The sequence below is a fragment of the Heliangelus exortis genome, chromosome 10 (genome assembly GCF_036169615.1).
Source record: "Heliangelus exortis chromosome 10, bHelExo1.hap1, whole genome shotgun sequence".
In the NCBI taxonomy this organism is placed as follows: Eukaryota; Metazoa; Chordata; class Aves; order Apodiformes; family Trochilidae; genus Heliangelus; species Heliangelus exortis.
In genome coordinates this window covers 19,682,844-19,703,543 of record NC_092431.1, presented here as the reverse complement: position 1 = coordinate 19,703,543, position 20,700 = coordinate 19,682,844, and the positions used below count along the sequence as shown (strand labels likewise).

The 20,700-nt window shown below is 37.2% G+C and overlaps 2 long non-coding RNA genes across 3 annotated transcripts in view; both read left to right on the top strand.

Annotated features, from left to right (window-relative positions):
- The window catches only part of LOC139800249 (uncharacterized), a 51,430-nt gene extending 31,830 nt beyond the window's left edge, over positions 1–19,600 (top strand). Inside the window, exons 2-4 of the long non-coding RNA XR_011727682.1 lie at positions 9,136–9,361; positions 10,749–10,858; positions 19,469–19,600. This is a non-coding gene — a long non-coding RNA (uncharacterized lncRNA). The remainder of the gene's footprint in view (positions 1–9,135; positions 9,362–10,748; positions 10,859–19,468) is intronic.
- Positions 19,601–20,325: 725 nt separating this feature from the next.
- Positions 20,326–20,700, top strand: part of LOC139800248 (uncharacterized) — a 35,335-nt gene continuing 34,960 nt past the window's right edge. For both annotated transcript variants that reach the window (XR_011727681.1, XR_011727680.1), the window contains exon 1: positions 20,326–20,388. This is a non-coding gene — a long non-coding RNA (uncharacterized lncRNA). The remainder of the gene's footprint in view (positions 20,389–20,700) is intronic.

The window sequence follows — 20,700 nt, the reverse complement described above, 5'->3', positions numbered from 1 at the left end:
GCATTTTTAGCCATTATCAACTCATGAGTATATATGAGAGCTTTCCTGCCTATCATCAGTCAAATACTTGCTATATGTTTTCCACTCACACACATGCTTTGACAGTATTTAATGCAACCCTTTTCAGATTCCTGCCTTGTCTGAATAATTAATAGCCTATGACATTTAAGAGTCTGCCTAAATGTGGAATTTTGTCTGAGTCCTTTTTGTGGTCAAAAATACAGTTCTCATCTGATATGTAAGACCTATGTATGTCACTTGTCACAACAGGGCAAAATGCTTATCATCTGGTAAAACAATCAGCTCTTAGATCAGAACTGCTGTTTAAAATCATTTTCTGCTGAATGTCTTAAGATTGTGATGACAACATATGTAAGTTCCTGCATGCCTGCTTTATTTTTGTACATTATCAGGTTTTTACCTACCCCTTTCAGGCTGACTTGCGGATGTTCATCTGGTCATAGTCACTACTCTCAAAATATTTTGAATCCTGAAATGAGACAGAGTAGTTACCAGTACCATCCTCTATCTCCCTTTCCCTTTCCTCAGTGATGTACAGAGAAGAAGAGAGAGAGAGAGAAAATAACTCTGCTACTTGTTTCTTTTTGAAGACAACTTGTCAGTTTATTTTTGTGTCTGTCTGTGACTGGGAAAAAAATCTTTTCACAGAATTGTCACAGTTGGAAAAAAGACCTCTTAAGATCACTGTGTCCAACTGTCAACATCCCTTCCATTAAAATAAATAATATATATTTATATCAATATCTGTATCACCCTGCCCACAAGAGCATGTCCTGAAATGCCTCATCTACCGGGTTTTTAAATACTTCCAGGGAGGGTGACTCTACCACCTCCCTAAACAGCCTGTTCCAATGCCAGCTACTCTCTGTGTGAAGAAATTCTTCTTAATATGTAGTCTAAACCTCCCCTGGTCCAACTTTAGGCCATTTCCTCCCATCCAGACCCCCCCCCCCCCTTTTAACCAGAACTGTTAGTAAATGATGGAGAGAGGCTTGGTGAGCTCCTCTGCCAGCTCCCTCAATATTCTAGGGTGGATCCCATCTGGCCCTGTAGGCTTGTGAGTGTCCAGGTGCTGTGTCAGGTCCTTAGCTGCTTCCTTCTGGATTAAGGGGGCCATTGTGCTGCTCTCCTTCCTTATTTTTCCAGCTTAGGGGCCTGAATGCCCTGGGAGTGGCTGGTCTGACTAGTGAAGATGAAGACAGAAGGCATTAAGTATCTCAGCCTTTTCCTCATTCTTGGTTTCAATGTTTTCCCCTCCATTTAATAAAAGACTGGAGCTTCTCCCTGGCTCTTTTTGTTATTGATGTATTTGTAAAAACTTCTTGTTGTTCTTTACAGCAGTGTCAAAATTGAGCTGCAGCTGGGCTTTTGCCTTCCTAATTTTTCCTCTACACGACCTAACTAGATCCCTTTACTCATCCTGAGATGCCTGCCCCCCTCATCCAGAGGAGGTAAACTCTCCTCCTTTTCCCATCAAAAACTCCCTGGTCAGCCAGGCCAATCATCTTCCCTGCCATTTTGTCTTTTGGTGCCTGGGGACATGCTTTTGCTTATTCTGTGAGAAAAATATTTTACTGACACTGGAATTAAGTGTGGAAATAGTGCCCAACTAACATAGAAAAACATGAAAAATTTGAAGAAAACCTATTTTCTTTTTTAAATGAAATAATTTCTCAAGGAAGTGTATGAATACTTTAATTGCAAGATGAAAGCATTTTCACAGAAGGTAATGTTAAAGTGAAAGGTTTCTGAAATGAAGCATCTTCTTGCTACATGCTGAAACTCAAGTTGTAGTGAGTGAAGGACAGCTTACACTTTGAAGAACAATGAACCTGGCCTTCCTGTTTCATTTAAGTTTACAGAAGCTTTATTTAGTGAAGTGGACATTAGATCAAGGCCTAAACACCTGTACTGTCAGATGAAACAAACCAAAAATGAGCTTATTTAGTCATGACACCTAACAAAGATACTTCAAAGGTTTACAAAACATTAGTGATGTCTTCACAGTGGGATTAGTCTTGCATATAGATGAGTTTGAGTTAAAAGTTATCTTGGGTTGATTTTGCATATAAAAACTACATAGGTGTAGACACACATAATATCCAAAATATGTTACTATCTAAATACATAATATTCTATATAGAGTGTATTTTGAATAATTATATTCCCAAAGGAAGTGAAAATAGTAAATACACTGTTATTTAGATAGTAAGCACTATAGGGTAAAATCTGTTACTAAAACAAGCTCATTAATGAACCTGTGTATCACTTATGTAACTTTTGCATCCATTACAGTTTTGAAAATTTAGCCCTAAAAACAAATTGTTGCTAATTTTATGTGCACTAATGATAGTCCAACTGACAGGTAAGCATGAATGTAAATAGGTATTGAACATTTTTTTTAGTGTTTTTTAGTTCAAGAGCTACCAGAGATGATAAACATTTGCTCATCAAATGCAGCTTAGATGTCTCTCTCCACAGTTAACACCCCTGTCTGAATGAAACTGTGAACAAACCTTTTCTTGCTAGGAATTAACATGATACTGAATCCTTCATTTTCTAGATGGTTTAACTATTGCTTTAAAAAGGTTTCCAGTTCTCAGGCAGCCCATATAGCTGGGTTTTCATCTCTTGCTGGGAACATCTTGGTTAGTCCATTACATTTACTAAAAAGCTCTCTAAACTGTGAAGAAGTACTTTTAAAAAGAATAGCAGAAAACTTAGTGCAATTTCTTCTGCAACTTCATTGATTAAGGAGGGTGAAAGATTTTTTTCTGTGTGTAGGGATCCTGAACATCTTTCCATACTAGTACTACAAGAGGTAGATTTCTGTTTTCAGTACCTTTCTAATGAAGGGGGAAGGAAATTTGATGTTCCCAAGGCAGTAAACTGCCTTGCTGTGCTTTTCTGTTTTAGATGATCAAATATCTGTGAAAAACATTCAATAAAGTCATCAGAGATTAGTTTTCTAGTCATAAAAAAGCACAGGGAAGGTTTTTCTACTGGGCTTAATATTGAAAATTTGATTTAGTGCTCATTGTTTTGTTGCTAGTGCCACGATCATGAATTTGTTTTGCACAGGACCAGAAAAAAAGCAGTGATACCTAAGTAATGTTACCTGGGTGAGTGAAAAGCTATCATTTTTAAGAGCTGGCTCAGTTCACAACAGAGAAAGAGCCTGCATTTTATTTCTCACACCACAAGGGAACTCAAGCCTAAGTGATGTTTTTAGTGTTTTGAAAAAGGAAATATTTTTGTAATATTATTATTCATGTGAGCTTGGAACCCACCTCTTACCCTGTACTGCTTGGGTTAAAGGAAAAATTTTAACAAATAAATACTGGGGCTTGAAGCTGCAAGTAGCACCATCTTTGGTGTTAATGAACAGCATAGGAGTTATTTCATTGTAATATCCAGAAGCTGCTAAAATCTGACTCCATAGAGATTCACAATTTTCATTAATGGAATTTAGTATTTTCAGGATGGTGGGAAATAGCCAGGCTTTAATAAAATATTAACAGGCAGAAACTCTGGATTAAATATTCATCTTGGTGCCTTTGGAGGTTATGTTCTATTGCTACCCTACAGCCCATTAGTAAATAATGATCTAGTGGCAAAACCTTCTGGGACATAGCATAGCTTAGTACAGAATTGCTGTGTGAAGTTAAATCATGGGATTTACATATTTTTTATTTTGTAGAGTCGTTACATTGTTTACCTGGAAAAAAAGTGGAGTCTGGACTGATAGTCATCTAAATTGCATCAGTAGAGGTAAATTACCAAAGTTGGTAATTGAGCTGGAGAATTTTTTAGTGCATGATTCCACCAATACCAATGAGAGCTGCCTGGCTGCACGCTCTGCAGCTCAGTGCTGCTGCAGATGCTCTTCTCCCTCAGCCTTACTGGGCAGCATCTTTGTGCTTTAAGTAGAAGGAGTTAGACAAAGAGCTGATGAGGCATCAGTGCCTGCCTTTTCCTACTAATCATAATAGAAACACTTTAATATTGCTAATTTGTGAAGAGATAACTGAATTTCCCATGAAAATAGAGACACAGGCATTTCTGTGTCCTGTAGAGCTGGGGGAAAGTGTGGTGGTGAAATTGATCAGTAATGGAAAGCCAGGGCTTTGGCTGTCTGCTTTTTTTTTTTTTTTTTTAAATAAAAAGGATCTTGAGTTGAAATCAGTCTTTCATTTAATAAGCAAACATTCATAATGACATTGCAGCAACTCATGAGAGATGTACTTGAGCCAAGGAATTTGCAACATGTGGAGAGCAAGGATAAGTGGCAATCTAAATACAGCTTTCAAGATGAACTGTCACTCACAAGTTGCATAGTGTGCTGCTTTCTGTCTACACAAGAGGGAGAAGCACATAGTGCCTCAGGGAAAATGTATTTTGAGTAAGACAAGTTACTCTTCTTCAGACTATGACCTACCTAGTGCATTGGAAACAAATTGCCAGTGTGGACACCATGCTAAGACATTTCCATCATTGCTGTCAAAGATGATGTGATTCATTTGTATTTAAAAGTCAAAGAGTGTAGTGACATAGATGACATTAGAAATTGTATCAGCTTTGTTACGAGGCCACAGGTATGGACAATCACAGTTATAAAATACATAAAATTATCTAATCTGCAGCAGCAAAGAGAGCCAACACAATCCTGGGCTGCATCAACAAGGGCATGACCAGCAGAGGTAAAGTAGTCATCATCCCCTCTGCTTGGTGTTTGTCTGACTGCACCTGTAGTATTGCATCTAGTTTTGGTCCCTGCTCTACAAAAGGGATGCAGACAGGTTGGAGGGGGGCCAGAGAAGAGCCATGAGGATTGTCAGAGGGCTGGAACAGCTGCCATATGAGGGCAGGCCGAGAAAACTGGGTTTGTTCGCCCTTGAGAAGAAAAGTAAGAGCTCATGGAAAGCCAACTCCTCACAGAGGCTTTAGGCACATGCATGGTTTTCAGTATGATTTCTGGAACAATCAAGAAAATAGGGCAGACAGGAAACAAAGACACTTTTTTCTTTTGACTTCCAAACATGCTAATTACCATTTTATTTTCTTGCATGAATTTCATCAGAGTGGGAATTATAAATGGCAACTATCTGAGAGAGAACTAGATGGATGGATGGATGTCTGTTCTTTGTGTTGGTTGTATTCTGTTTTGGTATTTTATGGGAGTAGATAAGTATTTTTGTTTGAAAATTGTGGTAAGCCTCAAGAGGCTTAACAGAGCTGAAGCTTTATTATGCTAAATGGCTTCTTGTGTACTCCACTTAATATTATTCATGAAGTATTCTTATTTCCTATGAAATTCATTGAACATCCTCCTACAGGGGTTAGCTTATTTAACAAGTTAAATAAAGATCTCCCTTTTTTGAGTACAATAAACTCAAAACTCAATATCATATACTAGTCAAGATAATTTACTGTTATAAATGAGATAGGTTTCCTGCCACCTCCCAGGGAAATACCTAGTACAGTTACCAGTTGTGCCGAGTAACATGTGGCTGCAGTGTCCCAGACTTTAGCTTGTGTGTGTAAATAGTTCAGGAAAATCTACAGAGTTTGGTGCCAGTTCAGCTCAGAGAAGGTTTGTTGGACACAACTCCTTCCATGTTCATCTTTTCTCACAGACATGTCTCCTTTTCCAGGAGTTAGGAGTCCATGAGTGCCTGCCTAGTCTTTTGACAGCTCCAGAAATGTCTTGGATTGAGAAAGGTCAACAACAGGTTTTGCATTTTTAAATTTTTTGTTTGTTGGACATAATTGACTTTGTCTCCAGCTGGTTTGCTTGCTGGAGCCTGGTGCCAAAGTGCCATGTTTGGTGAGATTTTTAGTTTAAACCCAGATTTATGTAATAGAAATACATTGTCTCACAGTTTCTGACAAGTTCTGGAAGCTCTGACATGGTTCTGTGCTAAACCTGGATGCTGCTGTAGACACTGGATTATAAAGGCATCCAGCTCTGTGGGTGACTGGGACATGATTTCTGACTTAGTGGAGGGCTGTGGTAATGGTAACTATAACATTAATTAGGAAATAAAAAAATTACATAAGAGACAAATTCTGCAAATAATTGAAGAGCCTGAAAAGTGGGAGGTACACTTTCATATCTTATTAAGAAATAAATGTTTTTACAAGTATTAGCAAGTGTTATCAGGCTGTATTGTGTGATTGCATAAAAATGTGACTGTGAAATATTTTTATTTCTGGGTAGTAAATAATATCTCTGCATTATGAATCACATATAGATGCAATATATGAGGATCTATAGGGATTGTAATATTACTCCTTATGAAGAAGCATAATGAATCATAGCAAATGATTTTATTGATTTTAATAATACTTGAGCTAAGTATAAAATGAGTATAAACATCATCTGTGTATATAAGTATATATAGATCTATGTATCTTACTTGATAGAATAGGTTCTACAGTTGTACACATGAAGGAAATGAACACTGATGCCACAGTTCTATAGAACTGCTGCAAATGTGAAACTTTATTTATTTAACCAGTCATTCTGTGTGACTGCTGGAGTAAGAGGAGGTTAATGAGGTTGCAGTACTGACTTCCACACTATGTTCAGCACCATCTGACTTGCGTAATGGGAGAAACGTGATATTTCCTTACTGCTTAAAAAGATCTGTACTATGGTTGTTTCTAAATCTCTTGATAAAATTGAAACTGTAGTTAGTTTTTCCGGTGTTGAGAAGGTAATCTTTGAAGAACCTGTTAGCCAGATTTTAGGGAGTTGTAATGCAGTGGTTGTAGTAGCTGTTAACCAGGAGTGACATAATCAAATGTCTGGGAAATAAATTTTGAGTAGACTTTATTTGTTTTTTAACAAAGGATTAATCAGCATCTGGAATCTCAGTTTACTTGATGGATTTTGAGGTTGTATCATTTTGGCTGAAATTTTTCATTTTTGAGCCAGTTTATGTCATGCAATCAACAGGATTTTGACAAGCCTAAAGCTTTGAGTAGGTTAAGAACTTTACCTGAATTCATTGATCTCAAGGAGCAGAGAAAGTGTCTGTTTTGTTTCTTCTGAAAAACTGACTTTCCAAAGCAATTGTTTAGTACCTTTATAAACACTGTAGTGAGAGTGCTCAGCCAAACTGTTCCCTTGACATTTTTTTAATTATAGTATCTAAACAGGTCTGTGGAGTTCCCAGACAAAACTGGATAATCCACTAACATAATACATATGTTTTATTATACATTTATATTTTATTTATACACTGCATTTTCACAGTGTTCTTAAATAGAGTGGAAGACTGCCAGTATATCTGAAATATGTTTCCTGTACCTCCTAATTTTTTCTCTTGCATACCATCTGAACACTAAGAAAGCCAAGGCTTTACACACTCAGCTTCTAAATGGCTGTAATTTTCATTTGCTAACTAGCAGCATAACCTTATCTACAGCTGTATCACAGTTAGTTTCAGTCCAATTAATCTTCATCAATATTGCCACCCTTCACATCATCCTCTGGAAATCTTAAAAGGAAAATAGCTTAATTAGGAACTGCAATGGCATTTCACTTTCAGAAAGATGGAATGTTCAACACACTGTGTTGAAACAACATTCTCCCATTAGAATAATTTATGTGGCAAACACTAAATAAATATGCATTCCAAGGAAGGGCCTTGTGTAACCAGTGTACCCACAGCAATGTTTTATTGTGCTCAGGATTTTGGTTATCATTAGAAATATTTAATATTCTTGTACTGTTGTGCAAGCAAGTAAGCCTCATGTGGTATGAGCTGTACAGGTGATACAGCATTTAAAATGGAATGAAATTTGACTCTATGCTTATACTCTCTTATTTTTATACTTTACACTCGTTTTGTTGCAATTTCTGTCAATAACTTGGCTTTTTAGACTGCATATTTCTTGGTGATCTTGAGCCTGCACTGTGTGATTATGAGCATTGTCGTAGAATCATGGAATAATTTGAGTTGGAAAGGACCTGTAAAGGTCACCCAGTCCAACCCCCCTGCAGTAATCAGGGACATCCTCAATTAGATCAGGTTGTTCAAAACCTTGTCAAACCTCACCTTGTGTATCTCCAGGGATGAGGCCTCAACTACCTCCCTGGGCAGCCTGTTCCGTTTTTCCACTACCCTCACGGTGAAGAACTTTTTCCTAACATTCAATCTAAATCTTCTCTAATTTAAAACTACTGCCTCTAACCATTATCCCTTGTCCCCATGCAGCACTCGGTAACCCCAAGATGGCAAAAGCAACACTTGCAATGCTTAAGGAATATAGAAATCCTTTAGAATAGGGAATGCATATTGCAATTAATTGCACTACAAAAAATAAATACAAAGGCAGAATGTTTTATGTTCTCAGAAAGAAATTTATGGAGAGATAGTCAGTGAGTGCTCTGAAGAACAATATTTGCAAGTGATTAGAGAGCTTGACTTTATAGAAGTTAACATTCTGGAGATGGATTACCCACTGCCCTAAAACTAGCACAAAAAAATATGAAGGATTGACCAGAAAGTCTGTTTCATTCTACGGATTTGTCCAAGTGATTTTCAAGACTCCTGAGTAGCAAATGACTCCCTCAAGATCCTGATAACCTCTTTTGTTTAACTCTGGAATCCTTTTACCAAAAGCAAAGTGATTATAGCCAGTCTCTGTATTCCTTGTAAGTACTGTTTGTAATGCAGGTGTGCTTAAAATACATTGTTAATGCAAATCAGAGCCAAGGAAGGTGTGTTGTAGATTCTAAATATGTGTGTTCTAAAATATTTCATCTGGTTGTATTTATGTTGCTTGGGGAGCCTAACACCAAAGGAGGCTGTTAGGATACTGTCCTCCTTAGAAAGGAAGCAGGACCCTTGTCTCTTCAAACATGACTGGTCAAGCATGAAGTCTACTTTCTCTTGTCCCTGCTGTCACAGGCTGGATGGATTCATAAATATAATTCATATAAAAATATGAGTTATCAAACACTCAGTCTGAAAATAAGAGTAATGTATGTAATGTTCTTTTCTCATGGTGTAGCTTAGACAAATATTTTGAATAGAAAACACTATTCCTGATTGATTTCTTCTAAGTAACTTGGTTTTCTCCCTTTTTTTCCTCTTTCTGCAGTTTTGCACGGAGGTCCTGTACTGTACTGCCTGCTTATAACGATGCAGCTCCTCAAAGAAGGTGGATAAGAAGAGAAATATCCAGGACACTGAAAACTTCTGGCTGAGTTTTGAAGAAGAAAAGAAGCAGTGCAGTTGTTACTGATGTGCCTCCATGGGTTATAGGTGTCAGGGTCTGAAGGCAATGTAGTCACCCTGCTGAGGAGCTGAAAGAAAGAATTTCACAGGTAACTTTTCAGGCCCAGTAATCACCATATTTCAGTCCCCAAATGGAGAGGTACACTTTTTTCTAGACTCTTTAAGAAAGTTCCCCACATGTGATTTGATAACTGTGTTAGATTTCCACATGAAGTATTTCCAAGAAAGCTGGAGGACCAACCTACCTCATGAAAATGGGAATGCAGTGACAATACACCAGAACTGGTCCCAGCCTAGTGCTGATAAAGTTATATTTCATACCAGCAATGCAATAGAAAACACTCTTTTGTTACCACTGGCAATCTCTGAACTATTTTCTTTGTTAAGCAACACCCGTTATTGGGTGTAGCAGGATGACTCCTGCTACTTCTAGCACGTTATGCTGCAAACTGCACAGCTAGTAAAGGTCAAATATAATTAGCTGGGTGCAGGGGCTGTTTGTTTTTACCCTCACCAGAGCTTTTGTGGTTTTTTGTAATTATGAATAGAGAATAGGTAATGTTACCAAATGAATCTTCAATGAAAATTTAACAGTGTTTCACACAGTAGTAGCAAGAAGTGTTTCCTTACTGTGTCAACTTTTCATTCACTACCAGCCTGGAAATGTACACTGACTTCACAATGAGATGAAGCAAACCTCGAGCTTAATTTAAAACCCTAAAAAGCAATGTTAAAGCAGTTGTATATTTAAACTTTACAAGTGAGAAAGGAGCTGGAAAATGCATGGAAAGCTAAAGAGAGAGAGAGGGAGGAAGTGTGCTGACTAATGATACAGAAACCTTCAAATGCCATGAACTGTCAGGAATGCATAAAGAACTGTTGGGACCATCTATTTATTTTAATTTCCCTTCTCCATCCTCTCTACCTGGAGGTCTTGGATATTATTCTTTCTTCATATTTTGCTGCTGTACAGTTATTTTATTGGAAGCAGGAGTCTAAGAGCTCACCTATCAAATGTCACCATCACTTTCCAAATTACTTCTCTGGTTTCTGTTCTGTTCGCTACCAAGGGCAAAGGTGAACTTCTTGAATCTAATGAGAATGGGGGAATTACAGGAAGAAAATCAGTTAGAACAAGTTAACAAATGTTTCCCATTTCTGTTCCATGTTTTACTCATGGTTGTTACTGGTTGCTGTGTCCACTTCAAAATACACTACGAAGAATTGGTATCCATAAACTAAATTTCATGTTGATGTGCATCCATAATTAGGATGCTGGGACGCAAAATAAGCAGGCAGCTGTCTGGATTTTAATCTCTGTGATTGAGTAGAGAACCATGAGCATTCAGTGTTCTGAGAGTGACTTGACAGCTTTATGTGCAAAATTCAAATACTCAATTGCACCTTTAAACACTTGATTCCAGGGCTTTTTTTTTCTTTTTCCCTGCTTTTTTAATTTTTTTTTTTCTTTTTCAGGAAACATACTACAGTATATCAGGAAAAAAAAAATAATCAGCATCAAGAATACAGCTGTGTTTGAGGAAGGTGTAAGTTTTTGTAGTTCTGGACAAAACCTGGAATTGCAGGTAATAATATAACAGTAATCTTATATGTTTACCTAATTTCTTAGTTTCACCTGAAGTTGACTGAAGTAGTTTATATTTTAGAATTTGGTTTAGTTTCAATAAGGGAAAAAATGAGCTTAATTTTTTAACCTAGATTTTTAAAATCAAACAAAAATGCATGCCAAACAAACATCTCCCTGTTCCATGTCAGTATGTTAAATGAGTTCTATCTATTTATCCCAAACAAGAATGCACACACATCTATTTTAAAACGTTGTAGCTACCTCTGACTCTTCTAAAAGAATGTCTTAATATAATTGCAAACACAGTTTTCACCAAGTCTTTAACAGAGCTACATATTTCCCAGCCACCAGCTACAGGTTTGTGCCACATTTTGTGACAGTTGTTTTAGAACATGTTAAAGTGGTGAAGGTGACATGTAATTAACAGTATATATCACATAAATGTTTCCATCAATTTAAATTAGTCACTAGGTGGCCATGTATCACAGATGGAAGTGTGGTATTTAACAAGAAGAAAATCCTTATTAATAATGCAGTTCTTAGTCTAACAATGGATTAATATAAAATGTCTTAATTGTATGCATTGCCTGACTTGATTACAATAACGGGTCTGGGAACACGAAACCTTTTCTTCACCTGTATAGACAACAGCCAGAAATAAAGTAGGCATTGGAGGGATTGTTTGAAGACAGAAATTTAGATTTATTTAGAATAATATATTCTGGTGTACTCATTCCATATACACACACATAGATACACATAGCATGTATAGTGTAGATCCTAAGTTCTCAAATCTCCACGAGCTTTGTTCAGCATGGAGATTGAGAAGTCAAGTGAGCAGATGCTGAGTTACTGTGGTAGAAATCACTTCTAATTTCTGTTTTCTAATGGAGTGTCTTCAGAAGGACAGACTCATTCCCACAAAGTTCTTATATGTGCTGGCTGTCCTTTTTATGCCATAAAATGAGTCAATATTTACCCCATTTGTTTCTCTGGTCGTATTTATTGAACAGATATTCTTAACTATATGTGAGATGGTAAATGTGCTGTCCATCTCTAAAATGAGTTTATCATCTTTTGGCAAAAAAAAAAAAAATTATGGTCAGGTACCATTCAGAAAGTACTAGCTGAAATTCTTAATTTTAGCAAGCTACATGACCTGTATTTGGTTAATTTTAGGGGGTCATTTTTAACAACTAGAGCTTAGCATGGACTTCTCATTTATAAAACACTATTTTCAGCCTACCAACCTCTACATGCTCAGGGTTTTGTTGAAAGAAGAATGTTTAACTTTTGGATGCAACTAAACCTAGATTTAATACTGAATAAATCAGATGAAACTCTTAAGAGATGCCAAAATTGAAAAAAACATCTTCAAAGCTAAAACCACACAAAAATAGAGTCTTTCTATTAAAAGAAATAATGTCATGATTAAAAGAAATAATGTCATGATTTTGTTACCTAAGGAAGATTGTTTAGTTCTTCCATCTTAGAACAGCAAAAATGAGAGAGATGCAACTTGCCCACATTTATAGCATATTTCACCTTTTTAGGTTTTAAAGCAAAAGTTTCCTTCTACAATTTATACAAACTGAATAGAAAAGTTAAACATTTTCTGGAGGGTATTTGTAGTAGGCTGAGAAAGTAAATAAAATTAGCTTGCACAATTCATATGATTTTAGAGGGAAGGAAACCCAAAAGCTGACCAGCAGAGTGTTAGGCTTTCCTGTTTTGGTTAAATATTCCAGAATAAGGTCATCAATCAAAAAGTTTCATATTCCACAAAGAGAAATGTTACCTTTTTTAAGAATTGCTAAGCACTTTGACATATTTGAAAAATGGAGTCCGAGATCCTAAAGGTTATTTGTCACAGAAGAAAGAGAAAATATGCTCTGTGTATGCCAGACTGGCAAATAAATACCATACAGATGATAAATCTTGAGTTGGATACATAAACTACTAAGATTCATAGTTCTCAACTTCATCATACACAGTTGTAGTTTAATTTGGCCTATACTGACATACAACTTTGTACAACAGGGAAGTGGTGGTCAGGAGATCTTGTTCCAGGAGGAAGCCTCATGCAGAAAGTTGTAGGGAGGGGAACAAGTAGTTTATAATAAATTTTGAATGCTCACCTTGATGAATCCCTTTTAACAAGGACTTGGTTTGGTGTTGGGTAATCTTATTTGGGTGGGGTTCTTTTGATTTTGTGTTTGTTTGTTTTCAGAGGTACACTAATTAAGGTAAAGCAGGAATCCATCTTCTCCCGTGGTATTTAAACAATGAAACATGTAACAGGCTTGTAAAGCATTTTGTACTAAAAATGGTTGGTCAGAAGAGCAGTCCAGGTGTCCTGGTGATACAATTAAAACAAAGTCATTCAAAAGAAATTTTATTAGGGCTTATTTGAACAGCTGATAATTTCATACACTGTAGGTAAAATTATTAATTTACTCTAAATAATTTTGCCAGGCCGCTGTGAACACATAAAATCTGGAAGAGCTTCAAGGGAGAAAAAAAAAAAAGAACCGTTAGGTTTCTCTAATTGAGTATTTTGTATTTTGGTCCTGGCGTGCAACTTTGGTATGAGAGAAATAATTCAAATTTTGTGCTAATATGGCTGTGTGACTAGGACAAAGAGTTACTAATTTTACAGTCACAGGTAAGACACAGTGATAATTGTAAACCTCCCTAGCAGCAGACTGTAAACTAATTCCAGCATTTGGCTTTATGTTTTAGAGTTCTTCCCCTTTCAACAGCACATAATTCTGTCTTTGCTGATGTAGTAACATCAGCAAGGTACCATCTAATGTCTTTTAAATAATTTTCAAGTAAATTAGTTTATTTTAGTTGGCATATCAGAGAAACCTCTATTTGCAGTGATTGAACACTTTAATGACAGGACAATACAGGTGAAGGAAACGGGGAGTGACAGTGGTGGTTTTGCAGAGCAAAACATTCTTGCTCCTCTTCTGAATCTTAGACAAAAGAATGACATGAATTTGATTTCTCTCTGCAATGTCCATAAGAGAAAGGAGTCTTTGCAAAAGGGCAAGTGAGAGGTTTGGATGCTAATGAACCAGCCTTGCTAGTCTGTGCAAGTAGTGGAACACCGGGATGAGGACTGTTGCACACTGGTTTTGTGCTCTGAGCTTCCCCTTACCATTGATCAGCATCCACCAGCACTTTGCTTTGCTGGAAGACCAGAAACTTCTGTGGTACAGAAGTGTTGTCCCTGTCTCATCTGCTTGGATGCTAAGGAGTGTCTCTCTCATTACCTACCAATGCTGTAGTCTTTGCATGATGCTTTGTAGTGGACACAGTGTTTAAATATTTTGGGGTTTACTTCTTATATACTTCAACACAGTAGTAGAAAAATAAATAAAAAATACTTCAGACCTGGTTGAAAATGTAATGTTATGCAAATTTCAAGTACAGTGCCAACTACTTGCTTCATACTAACCCACTGGTAAATAATAGCTTTTATTTTGGTTGCCTGCTATGTAAATATCTAAAATTCCCTTGTTTGGCACTAGTGCTATATATGCATAATGTTCTTCAGAATTCAGAGGATAAAATGCTCTTCATGACAAGGCAATAAATATACTGCACATCCATAAAATAGTTCGTAATTTATGGGCAAAAAACATTCATGTTCAAATACCATTCAGAAATTACCAGTTGGGTGTTTTTATAACTTCAGCTACCTCCATGCTCTGCATGGGTGTTTTCATTGTTAAACTAACTTACAATCTTTGTTCAGCCCCTAAATAGTATGAGATAATTACAACTCGTTGTAACTCTTGAAGGCAAAGACTGGAACAGAGGTACGTAAGGGCAAAAAACTGGGTGACCATCAGCTGTGAAGCCTGTACCTTTAAAATCTGGAAAGAGAAAGCAATTTAGTTCTGAGTGGTTGCATTTATTTTCATAAGAAAGCATATGCTCCCTTTAAAATCAATTGTAAAAGACCAGTTGCTGTTATTTTATGTCAGATTTGCAGCATACAGTCCAAATGCTAATACAGACCCTTCTCACCATAGGGCCTGAGCATGTTCCAAGACCTCCAAATGCTGCAGGGCAGCTTTTGGCATTGCCACACCCAGCTCTTCCATAGAAGATTTTAAAATTAAATTATCCAGCCTAAGGACTTGTATCATATATTTGTTCTCCATAAAACTTGTTAAAGTGGAAGGGAGCAAGCATTTTCATTAGGAAGTCATAGTAGCAGTTAATGTGTTCACTGGATATCCTGGTCTGACAGGGGGTGTTTTGATTTACAGCTGGTGCAATTAATCTGCCATATTTGATTTTAAATCTACTTTTAAACTTTTTTTTTTTTTTTTTTTTTTTTCCAAAAATTAATGTAATGAAAGGGAAATGGGTTTTGCTAAAGGAAATAAAGACTTTTTTAAAGTCTCAGAAAGGCAAAACTCAATTCTAGCTTATATAGATAAGTTTACATAAACCACATAGCATAAGAAGCTATTAATATTCAAGGGTTATTAGTACAAATCCCTTTATAAAGCATCCTTACTTCAGCTTTTGAGTGACATTGCAACATTGTTTTTCAGTAAGACTGTCCTTGAGAGTCAACAAACTCTGTTTCACTAAGAGGGTTAATTAAGGTCAAGTTTATGATGGGGTAGGAAGAAGCACAGACTGAAGTAGCTGTATATCAGATTGAGATTTCAAGGTCTCTGCAATACATTAATAACTGTGAGGCTGTCTAACGTGGGTGGCATAACATGTTCTGCAGCAAAAAATCTTGGAAGAAACCTGAAAAACCAAGCCCAGTTCCTTTCACTGAAGGCTTTTTTTTCTTTTGACAGTGTTTTTCCATCAGGAAACTCCTGCTTTCAGCCAGCCTTGTTTCTGAGGGTACAATGAGAGCAGAGTGCTGGCCAGCAAGCTTTCCTGGCTTTATCCAAAATGGGGGAAATGCAGTCTCTGTGTTGCCCCAGCTGCAGCAGGAGTGAATTTTGTTCTCCTGAATCTGAAGGGTGTGATGTTCTGTCTAAAGTATGTATGTATGTATGTATGTATGTATGTATGTATGTATGTATCTATCTATCTATCTATCTATCTATCTATCTATCTATCTATCTATCTATCTATCTATCTATCTATGTGGTGGTTCCCCCTGCCTCCCTCCAAGCCTAAATTTCAAGAGTTCTGCCACCTCTTCTTCCATGGCAGTGAGCTGCTGGCTGGACAACACCCTGGGGAATGCAATGGGAATGCACAAAGCTGGAGCTGCAGCTCCTGGTGGAAGAACAGGAGTCTTTCCTGGTGGTGTACAACAAACCACGTGTCAGTGTGCCACTGTCTGGTCCAATTCTGTTGCTGTTTCTTTTCTTTCAAAAAAGCTACTCCGGAGGAAAGTTTAGATGTAAAATCACTTGTGTTAAGGGAAAGACTCACCAAATGGATCTCCTAGATTCTCAGAGCAATGTTAAAAATTTAAATTCAACAGAAATCATCAGACTCCATCTCTTAAGTTCCTGGAAATTTATATCGTGGTATTTTTTGTCATTTTTATGGACCAGCAATAATAAGGACTGAAAGTTTTAAAGCCAAACAAGTATCCTTAAAAATATTCAGTTGTCAAGGTCAAATTTAGAAGAGAACTATTGCTGAGTGGCTTAGCTTCATAACATTGACTAGAGCTCTCTCCCTCAATCAAATAGTAATTCCAAGAAGTTCAGATTGTGACAACAGCTCTAAGACAAGATGTTTTATTTCTCTTTAGGGGCACATTTGTCACAGGTTAACATTGTTTTGCATAGTGTAAAGCAAGATTTTCAGATTCTTTCCAGCCTTCTTCATAATACAGTTTTCTCTTTCACAGAAGTCAGTTGCATTGTACAATTTCTTCTTTTGGTGTTCCCCACATGTGCCTTCTTCATACACAATAAGCTACTCAAAACTTTATCACACTGGGCTCAGGACTTTTATTATTCATTTAAGTAATCATAGATTCATAGAATGGTTTGGGTTGGGAGGGACTTTAAAAATTGTAATTGTAGTTCATGTAATCTTGGAAAACATTACACAGCTTGATGTTATAAACGATTCTTTGCAACAAAAAGAGAACAGTGCAAGTGAAGGAATTATTATTTAGCCAGCATGCTGTGGGAATGACCAGGATCCTTATGTTTGCCTTGTTTTTTTTTTTCCAAATTCCTGTTCTTCACTCAGTTTTTGAAAATTCAAATTCTCAGCAGAATAGTTGTGTGCACTCAATAGCAAGATCCACAGGATGTTTCTCTCAGTCATTAAATAGCCAGGAGAGAAACGTTTATTACCAAATTACTCAGTTTCTATTCCAAGCTTTAGAGAAACAAGATTGATGTACTCAGACCTTGTTTCTTCAGCCTTTTCTACTGGTACCCTTTGCAATATGAAATGATGGTATCTTGAGCCACTCCTTGTCTCCTACTCATTTTATTTTCCAAATCTTTCCCCCTAGCTTATTTTTTTCAGTATTTTCTTGAGCTTAATTCCTTCTCTCATTCCTTCCCAACTTGTCCCCATTTTGAATCCTGGCCTCTCCATATGCTAAACCTTCCAAGCCTGTCCAGCTCCTGGTCCTGTCTCTGTGTAAGTTTTGCTGCTTCCAGCTTCCTCCTGTGTGCCTGGCAGCCAGGGAGCAGGGAAGGAAAAGGATCTTTGCTTTCAGTTACAGTCCTTTGTGCCACAGTGGCATCTAGCTGCCACAGCTACTGCTGAAATTCCACACAGTCCCTGCACTCCTGGTTTGGAGCAGGGCAGGGCAGATGGGCTCCTGAGAGAATTCATCTGCCAAAATGCTGAGCATATGCAAAGTGTGATCAAAGTCTTAGGGGCTTTAGCATTTGCTTTTTTTTCCCATATCCAGCAGAAGATGAGTCCTTGGATTGAGAGACGATCCCAAATGAGTTTCCAGGTCTCTTTTTTTCTGCAAAACTGGAAATGCTTAAAGCTTTTGAAGAAACCGGCTACAAAATTCTTTGTGTATTTAAAAAGTATATCAGCCAAATTTGTACTTTGAAATAGTTGGGGTTTTTTTTACTAAAGTATGCTAAAATATTTTCATGATAACCAGTACAAGGTAAAATCTACCAAGACTGGGGACTGAGTGGAGTGAGTCCTCCCTATAGAAATCATAAAATGTTAAAGCAACTAAAACCAGATTCTAACAAATTAAGATCTTTTAATAGTACAGAGGGCTGGTGAATGTCCCAGTGGAGTGCTTTCTGGTGGTAGCATAGAGATGTCCACTTATTTTGGTCACAGTTAGCTTATTCTATGACTTGACAGCTAAATCTTCACCCAAAACATGTCTTGTTAGTATCCAGATCTTAACAATAAAGGAATCTAAGAAAATAAGCACATAATATCCTTTCCACAGGTTCAAACCAGCAAGGGTATCTTGGCATGTCTAGCTTTGAGTCTGCAAAAACATATTAGCTTATGCTTGATCTTCCTGTCAATGAGAGGGGCAATAACATCTACATTAGGCTGCTCCAGGTATTTACCCAGTTTACAGTGCTGATTTTCACTGAACTTTGTCTTGTGTGAGTTTTCTAGTATTTTTTTTTAGTAAATGTTTACAACTTTTCTGATGATTTTCCATGTAATTCTGTGAAATAGTTCAAAAACTGTTACTGCTCTGAGTGCAAAGAGTTGTACAGTACACATGCCAGTGAAAACATTTTACACATAAAATAATCTTCAGGGCTTTTTTTGTGTCACATAGATAAGACTGAAAACTTGACAAATGGGTTGTGAAGGAAAAAAGTGTTTTCATTATTCCTATGGCAGACTTTCCTGGCATTTGTCATGGCAGAGGCTGCTGGAACACCCCGTGGGGCATTATCCACACCACTTCAGCCAGCCAGAGGGAACACAGCACACAGGGTAACAAGGCTTTTTTGTTGTTGAAGGAGATTCTTCAGTGCATTGTGGGACACTCAGTAGTTTTTGATGGCAATAACCGTAGCCAGTTTTGATAAATAAATAAATAAATACATTATGTTAATTCTTAATGTAGTGACAATTACGTGACATTTATTTGACAAGCTCCTTTGATCATGAACTGAAGCTAGGACTGAGGAAACCTCAAAACACATTTATGTACCATGCTGCATCCACAGAGACAGAGGGACTGACATTGTACCTTGTCAGAATAATTCTTTGGAATTCTTAACACATAATATTTATGTATTTCTAATTTGTTTTGCAAGAGTTTAGTTTTAATTAAAATTTAAAGATTATGAAATCAATGATTTAGTTTCAGGGCTCTAGAGCAGAATGAGAATTTTTTTTAATAAGCTTTTGCATTTTTTATAGGAGGAAATGAAAGTTATAGTTTACCATACAGCATGCTTGCTTTTTTTAAATTGCAGTGACTAAATTAAGACAACATACAGCTCAGGTTCTGAGTCAAGGGAGGAAGCCCTGTCTCTTGACAATACTAGCCTAACTCTGACCTATAGGCTGGTGGAAGTAAGTTTGCAAGAAACAGGGAAGGGAAGGGTGATGTACAACCTTGCAGTATGTATTATTTAGGTGCTTTTTTTCTGCCTTGTGCATCTCACTCTCATTTTGTTTCTCCTCACAGATAAAGAAGTTGTGTGGTGATTAAATACAAAAAGGAAGAAAAGGAAAGAAATAAAAAGGCAGGCAGGGGGACCAAATGAAATGGCATCTGTGTTGAAACCTATAGTAAAAACTTTATTAACTTCAGTGGAGTTTCCTGGTAAGGATTTCATTGATGTTTTCCTGGTTTATTGCAAATTCCTGTGAGGAGATGATCACCATTACTCCTATCAGCAAATAACAGTCCTGTAATAGCCAGGATGGTGGCCAAGTCCCTGGTCTGGCATGAGTTCTGCTCTAGAAGGTGCTCAGTTCTCAGGCTGCTGTGGCACGGGGTGAGCTGTTGGCAGGCTGGAGTCCCAGCCCTCCTCTAAGTGCTTTGCTGGCTTGGTGCCAGCATGCTCAGCTCTTTGAGCAATTGGGCTAGGTACAGTAAACATAAATTTTACCCTATGGTTTCAGTGTTGATGCTGCCAAATTCACCACTTATTTGTAGCCTTGTGACTCCCATGATGTTATCAGTCTGCACACTCAAAGAAGAAAAATCTTTAATTCTGAGACAGCCTCAGAAAACAACACAGACAGATACATCTGTGTATTGCCTGTCTGGTTTCTGGGGATACAGTGTAGATGTCCCTACCCAGAGAACAGCTGGTGAGCATGGTGAATATTTTTTCAAAGCACTTTTTGCACTAACAAAACTGAGTGGTATTTTAAAATTTGTTTCCAGTTTTCAGGAGGGAAAAGCACTGCAGCAGAAAAAGTTGCTTCGCACTGCTGCTCATTGTTGATCCCTGGCCAAGAGAAGTCACTCAATATTGCATAGATGAGTGACTCTAAAATCTGTATCAGCTGAATCATATTTTTTTGTTTTTTTAACAGAGACTACACAGAGTGGGAATGAGCTGGAAACACATTCATTAAACTAACGCAGTGAGACAGGTATGTAGCAGAGCTGTCAGGAAGAGCTAGCATTGATCCAACCCATTGTCTTGTTAATGAAGTACTGTATTTACAGAGATAGTACTAAAGATACCATTGTTGTAATTTTTTGTGATAAGCATTATATTTTGTAAGTTATAACTACTTGTGCTGAGGCGTCCTTTTGATGCCAGGATTCAGGTATGTGTATGAGGCCTCTAAAAGACAAATTAAACAGTCTCATCATCAAGAAAAAGGATTTATTTGGGTTTTTTTTAGTTGGTTTTGAAAGCTAGCTCAGAAACTGGCTAGTGGAGCAGCAGAAATATTTTC